The sequence below is a fragment of the Corticium candelabrum genome, chromosome 10, assembly GCF_963422355.1.
Source record: "Corticium candelabrum chromosome 10, ooCorCand1.1, whole genome shotgun sequence".
Classification (NCBI taxonomy): domain Eukaryota; kingdom Metazoa; phylum Porifera; class Homoscleromorpha; order Homosclerophorida; family Plakinidae; genus Corticium; species Corticium candelabrum.
In genome coordinates this window covers 2,297,421-2,305,648 of record NC_085094.1, presented here as the reverse complement: position 1 = coordinate 2,305,648, position 8,228 = coordinate 2,297,421, and positions in this window count along the sequence as shown.

The following is an 8,228-nucleotide window of genomic DNA, read 5'->3' as shown; positions in this document are numbered from 1 at the left end:
TGTAGGCTTCCTAGATATGTAGATTTAGTTCGCTCACAACAGCTTAGTTAGACCTCCTCGGAAACGTGGGACACCAAGATTAGTGCAAAGGGAATTATCGTACAACACAAGCTAAAAATTCACGCTAGAGTCAAGATTAATTACAAATTATTGCGTCTAGACAGCTGATGAATGATGATATTTCAGCAGCTGCGCAACCGCAGACTATGTAAGTTATTCAGTTTTTCATGATATTGCACAACAGCCGTAAGCAACGGATAATTGAACGCCTGAATCGGATAATTGAACGCCCAATTCGGATAATTGAACGCCAAATACTATAGAAGAGCAACTGAAAGTCTGTTTGCTTAGTACCCGCGTTTGTTTGACAGAAACTATTGCTACGTAACGCAACCATTGTTACACGAATAGGCAAAGACAGGACACCATCGCTCGCCAAACACAATGCTAACCGAGCATTTACTAGTTATTTTTATATTTGGTACTTCTAATTAGGACAGAACATCGGATAATTGAATGCCCGAAACGGATAACTGAACGCCCAATTCTGCTAATTGCTTGCCGGAATCGGGTCACTGAACGCCGAGTTCGGATAATTGAACGCAAAATACTATAGTTGCCTTCAATTCTTCGTTAATAGCTTCGTATATAGCTTTAATCGTCTCACTCGTTTTCTGAGACAGTCGCGTAACAATGATCGCATAGTCACGTGACGATGGTTGCGTAGCAATAATTTCTATCAAAGTAACGCGCGGAAACTCAAAAAACAGACTTTTCTCTTCTTTTAGCTTTTCCTTTCCATTCCGTTTGTCACGAATCAGTCTCCTTTGCTCTTTAGTTGCGTAAGGGAGCAAAATCGAGAGTCGTTTGACTCTTCTAGCCAACAAATTACAATTGAGTCGACCCCTTGCAAGGGGTCCCTTGCTTCAATTTTTAACGCATATGATACGGAGTCAAAATTGCATTTATCTGGCATCGTCGTTTTGTTGATTTGTCTTTCTGTTTTGACATAAACCCATATGACAAGTGCTGACGTACGTATATAAATATACAAATATATAAATATATAAATATATAAATATATAAATATATAAATATATAAATATACTAGTAAATGCTCGGTTAGCATTGTGTTTGGCGAGCGATGGTGTTCTGTCTTTACCAATTCGCGTAACAATGGTTGCGTTCCTAGCAATAGTTTCTGTCAAACAAACGCGGGAACTCAGGAAACAGACTTTCAGTTGCTCTTCTATAGTATTTTGCGTTCAATTATCCGATTCAGGCGTTCAATTATCCGTTGCTTACGGCTGTTGTGCAACTAAATAACTTACATAGTCTGCGGTTGGGCGGCTGCTCAAATATCATCATTCATCAGCTGTATAGACGCAATAATTTGTAATTAATCTTGACTTTAGCGTGAATTTTTAGCGTGTGTTGTAGGATAATTTCCTTTGCACTAATCTTGGTGTCCCACGTTTTCGCGGAGGTCTAGCTGAGCTGTTGAGAGTGAACTAAATCTACATATCTAGGAAGCCTACAACAACGCCTTTCCTCCGTCAATCGTGGTGTAATCCGCATACTCTGTAAACTGCGCGTCCTGCGTGCATAATACCATGCAACAGTCCATCATGCATTGTAGCCGGTTTTTAGCTAATCAAGAGCTCGAATTTCACTACTTCGCCTTCCCACCTTTCTTGAATCAATCATTTATTGTTCAGCTGAAACGTGAGTGAGCATCATAGAAAGACGTCATGAAAGAAATGTGCGACTAAAATAATTATTTCTATATTTGGTACTTCTAATTAAACAGAACATCGGATAATTGAATGTCAGATAATTGAATGCCTGAATCTGATAACTGAACGCCCAATTCGGATAATTGCTTGCCTGAATCCGGTAACTAAACGCCGAGTTCGGATAATTGAACGCAAAATACTCTAGTTGTCTTCAATTCTTCGTTCGCGCTTCAATCGTCTCACTCGTTTACTGAGATAGTCGCGTAACAATGATCGCATAGTCACGTGACAATGGTTGCGTAGCAATAATTTCTATCAAAGTAACGCGCGGAAACTCAAAAAACAGACTTTTCCCTTCTTTTACCTTTTTTCTTTCCATTGCGTTTGTCACGCATCAGTCTCCTTTGCTCTTTAGTCGCGTAAGGCAGCAAAATCGAGAGTCGTTTCACTCTTATCGCCACGAAATTACAATTGAGTCGACCCCTCGAAAGGGGACACGTTATTCAATTTTTAGCGCATATGTTACGGAGTCAAAATTGCATTCATCTGGCATCGTCGTTTTGTCGATCCGTCTTTCCGTTTTGCCGTAAATCTATATGCCAAGTGCTGACGTACGCATATAAATATATAAATATATAAATATATAAATAAAATGCTCGGTTAGCATTGTGTTTGGCGAGCGATGGTGTTCTGTCTTTACCTATTCGTGTAACAATGGTTGCGTTACGTAGCAATAGTTTCTGTCAAACAAACGCGGGAACTCAGAAAACAGACTTTCAGTTGCTCTTCTATAGTATTTGGTGTTCAATTATCCGATTCAGGCGTTCAATTATCCGTTGCTTACGGCTGTTGTGCAATATCTTGGAAACTGAATAACTTACATAGTCTGCGGTTGGGCAGCTGCTCAAATATCATCATTCATCAGCTGTATAGACGCAATAATTTGTAATTAATCTTGACTTTAGCGTGAATTTTTAGTGTGTGTTGTACTATAATTTCCTTTGCACAAATCTTGGTGTCCCACGTTTCCGCGGAGGTCTAACTAAGCTGTTGAGAGCGAACTAAATCTACATATCTAGGAAGCCTACAACAACGCCTTGTTTGGTTAATCGTGGTGTAATCCGCATACTTTGTAAACAGCGCGTCCTGCGTGATACCATGCAACAGTCCATCATGCATGGTAACCGGTTTCTAGCTAATCAAGAGCTCGAATTTCACTACTTCGCCTTCTCACCTTTCTTGAATCAATCATTCATTATTCAGCTGAAACGTGAGTGAGCATCCTAGAAAGACGTCATGAAAGAAATGTGCGCGGTTTTGACTTTACGTATCAAACTGAAACAATTATTTCTATAAATTTAGTACTTCTAAGACAGAACATCGGATAATTGAATACCTGAGTCGGATAATTGAATGCCCGAATCGGATCACTGAACGCCCAATTCGGTTAATCGGCTAATTGAACTCAAAATACTATAGTTGTCTTCAATTCTTCGTTCACGCTTCAATTGTCTCACTCGTTTACTAAGATTAGTCGCGTAACAATGGTCGCGTAGTCACGTGATAATGGTTGCGTCACAATAATTTCTGTCAAAGTAACGCGCGGAAACTCAAAAAACAGACTTTTCTCTTCTTTTAGCTTTTCCTTTCCATCCCGTTTGTCACGTATCAGTCTCATTTGCTCTTTAGTCGCGTAAGGGAGCAAAATCGAGAGTCGTTTTACTCTTCTCGTCAAGAAGTTACAATTAAGTCGACCCCTCGAAAAGGGTCCCTTGCTTCAATTTTAGCGCATATGTTACGAAGTCTAAATTGCATTCATCTGGCATCGTCGTTTTGTCGATTTGTCTTTCTGTTTTGCCGTAAATCTATATGACAAGTGCTGACGTACGTATATAAATATATAAATATATAAAGATATAAATATACTAGTAAATGCTCGGTTAGCATTGTGTTTGGCGAGCCATGGTGTTCTGTCTTTACCTATTCGCGTAACAATGGTTGTGTTATGACGCAATAGTTTCTGTCAAACAAACGCGGGAACTCAGGAAACAGACTTTCAGTTGCTCTTCTATAGTATTTTTCTTTCAATTATCCGAATCCGGTGTTCAAGTATCTGAACTCGGCGTTCAATTATCCGTTGTTTACGGCTGTTGTGCAATATCATAACTTACATAGTCTGCGGTTGGGCAGCTGCTCAAATATCATCATTCATCAGCTGTATAGACGCAATAATTTGTAATTAATCTTGACTTTAGCGTGAATTTTTAGCGTGTGTTGTACGATAATTTCCTTTGCACTAATCTTGGTGTCTCACGTTTCCAGGAAGGTCCAGCTGAGCTGCTGTGAGCGAACTAAATCTGCATATCTAGGAAGCCTACAACAACGCCTTGCTCCGACAATCGTGGTGTAATCCGCATACTTTGTAAATCGCGCGTCTTGCGTGATACCATGCATGCAACAGTCCATCATGCGTCGCAGCGGGTATTTAGCTAATCAAGAGCTCGAATTTCACTACTTTGCCTTTCCACCTTTCTTGAATCAATCATTTATTGTTCAGCTGAAACGTGTGTGAGCATCAAAAGACGTCATGAAAGAAATGTGTGACTAAAATAATTATTTCTATATTTCTTACTTCTAATCAGGACAGAACACCGGATAACTGAATGCCCAAATCGAATAACTGAACGCTCAATTCGGATAATTGCTTGCCTGAATCGGGTAACTAAACGCCGAGTTCGAATATTTGAACGCAAAATACTATAGTTGTCTTCAATTCTTCGTTCACACTTCAATCGTCTCACTCGTTTATTAGCTGAGATAGTTACGTAACAATGATCGCATAGTCACGTGACAATGGTTGCGTAGCAATAATTTCTATCAAAGTAACGCGCGGAAACTCAAAAAACAGACTTTTCTCTTCTTTTAGCTTTTCTTTTTCATTTCGTTTGTCACGAATCAGTCTCCTTTGCTCTTTAGTCGCGTAGGGGAGCAAAATCGAGAGTCGTTTGACTCTTCTCGCCAACAAATTACAATTGAGTCGACCCCTCGAAAGGGGTCTCTTGCTTCAATTTTTAGCGCATATGTTACGGAGTCAAAATTGCATTCATCTGGCATCGTCGTTTTGTCGATTTGTCTTTCTATTTTGCCGTAAATCCATATGACAAGTGCTGACGTACGCATATAAATATATAAATATATAAATATATAAATATATAAATATATAAATAAAATATATCTCGAGCTCAATTGACATGACAAGAGAGAGGCTCGCTTCGCTCGCCAATAAATATATCTCGAGCTCAATTGACATGACAAGAGAGAGGCTCGCTTCGCTCGCCAATAAATATATAAATATACTAGTAAATGCTCGGTTAGCATTGTGTTTGGCGAGCGATGGTGTTCTGTCTTTACCAATTCGCGTAACAATGGTTGCGTTACTTAGCCATAGTTTCTGTCAAACAAACGCGGGAACTCAGAAAACAGACTTTCAGTTGCTCTTCTATAGTATTTTGCGTTCAATTATCCGATTCAGGCGTTCAATTATCCGTTGCTTACGGCTGTTGTGCAACTAAATAACTTACATAGTCTGCGGTTGGGCAGCTGCTCAAATATCATCATTCATCAGCTGTATAGACGCAATAATTTGTAATTAATCTTGACTTTAGCGTGAATTTGAGCGTGTGTTGTAGGATAATTTCCTTTGCACTAATCTTGGTGTCCCACGTTTTCGCGGAGGTCTAACTAAGCTGTTGTGAGCGAACTAAATCTACATATCTAGGAAGCCTACAACAACGCCTTGCTCCGTCAATCGTGGTGTAATCCGCATACTTTGTAAACCGCGCGTCTTGCGTGATACCATGCAACAGTCCATCATACGTCGCAGCGGGTATTTAGCTAATCAAGAGCTCGAATTTCACTACTTCACCTTCCCACCTTTCTTGAATCAATCATTTATTGCTCAGCTGAAACGTGTGTGAGCATCCTAGAAAGACGTCATGAAAGAAATGTGCAACTAAAATAATTATTTCTATATTTGTTACTTCTAATTAGGACAGAACATCGGATAATTGCTTGCCTGAGTCGGACAATTGAATGCCCGAATCGGATAACTGAACGCCCAATTCGGATAACTGATTGCCTGAATCGGATAATTGAACGCAAAATACTATAGTTGTCTTCAATTCTTCGTTCACGCTTCAATCGTCCCACTCGTTTACTGAGATAGTCGCGTAACAATGGTCGCGTAGTCACGTGATAATGGTTGCGTAGCAATAATTTCTGTGAAAGTAACGCGCGGAAACTCAAAAAACAGACTTTTCTCTTCTTTTAGCTTTTCCTTTTTATTCCGTTTGTCACGAATCAGTCTTCTATGCTCTTTAGTCGCGTAAGGGAGCAAAATCGAGAGTCGTTTCACTCTTCTCGCTAATGAATTACAATTGAGTCGACCCCTCGAAAAGGGTCCCTTGCTTCAATTTTAGCGCATATGTTACGAAGTCAAAATTGCATTCATCTGGCATCGTCGTTTTGTCGATCCGCCTTTCCGTTTTGCCGTAAATCCATATGACAAGTGCTGACGTACGCATATAAATAAAATATATCTCGAGCTCAATTGACATGACAAGAGAGAGGCTCGCTTCGCTCGCCAATAAATATATAAATATATAAATATATAAATATATAAATATATAAATATATAAATATATAAATATACTAGTAAATGCTCGATTAGCATTGTGTTTGGCGAGCGATGGTGTTCTATCTTTACCTATTGAGTGATAATTCGTGTAACAATGGTTGCGTTACGTGGCAATAGTTTCTGTCAAACAAACGCGGGAACTAAGGAAACAGACTTTCAGTTGCTCTTCTATAGTATTTGGCGTTCAATTATCCGAATTGGGCGTTCAATTATTCGATTCAGGCGTTCAATTATCCGTTTCTTACGGCTGCTGTGCAATATCATGGAAAACTGAATAACTTACATAGTCTGCGGTTGGGCAGCTGCTCAAATATCATCATTCATCAGCTGTCTAGACGCAATAATTTGTAATTAATCTTGACTTTAGCGTGAATTTTTAGCTTGTGTTGTACGATAATTTCCTTTGCACTAATCTTGGTGTCCCACGTTTCCGCGGAGGTCTAATTAAACTGTTGTGAGCGAACTAAATGTACATATCTAGGACGCCTACAACAACGGTTTTATCCCTTCAATCGTGGTGTAATTCGCATATTTTGTAAACCGCGCGTCCTGCGTGATAGCATGCAACAGTCCATCATGCGTCTTAGCAGGTTTTTAGCTAATCAAGAGCTCGAATTTCACTACTTCGCCTTCTCGCCTTTCTTGAATCAATCATTTATTGGTCAGCTGAAACGTGAGTGAGCATCATAGAAAGACGTCATGAAGGAAATATGAGCCGTTTTGACTTTACGTATCAGTCTGAAACAATTATTTCTATAAATTTAGTACTTCTAAGACAGAACATCGGATAATTTAATACCTGAGTCGGATAATTGAATGCCCGAATCGGATAACTGAACGCCCAAATCGGATAATTGATTGCCTGAATCGGATAATTGAACGCAAAATACTATAATCGTCTTCAATTTTTCGTTCACGCTTCAATTGTCTCACTCGTTTACTAAGATAGTCGCGTAACAATATTCACGTAGTCACGTGATAATGGTTGCGTCACAATAATTTCTGTCAAAGTAACGCGCGGAAACTCAAAAAACAGACTTTTCTCTTCTTTTAGCTTTTCCTTTCCATTCCGTTTGTCACGAATCAGTCTCCTTTGCTCTTTAGTTGCGTAAGGGAGCAAAATCGAGAGTCGTTTGACTCTTCTAGCCAACAAATTACAATTGAGTCGACCCCTCGCAAGGGGTCCCTTGCTTCAATTTTTAACGCATATGATACGGAGTCAAAATTGCATTTATCTGGCATCGTCGTTTTGTTGATTTGTCTTTCTGTTTTGACATAAACCCATATGACAAGTGCTGACGTACGTATATAAATATACAAATATATAAATATATAAATATATAAATATATAAATATATAAATATATAAATATATAAATATATAAATATATAAATATACAAATATATAAATATATAAATATATAAATATAGAAATATATAAATATAGAAATATATAAATATATAAATATATAAATATAGAAATATATAAATATATAAATATATAAATATATAAATATATAAATATACAAATATATAAATACTAGTAAATGCTCGGTTAGCATTGTGTTTGGCGAGCCATGGTGTTCTGTCTTTACCTATTCGCGTAACAATGGTTGTGTTATGAAGCAATAGTTTCTGTCAAACAAACGCGGGGACTCAGGAAACAGACTTTCAGTTGCTCTTCTATAGTATTTTTCTTTCAATTATCCGAATCCGGTGTTCAATTATCTGAATTCGGCGTTCAATTATCCGTTGCTTACGGCTGTTGTGCAATATCATGGAAACTAAATAACTTTC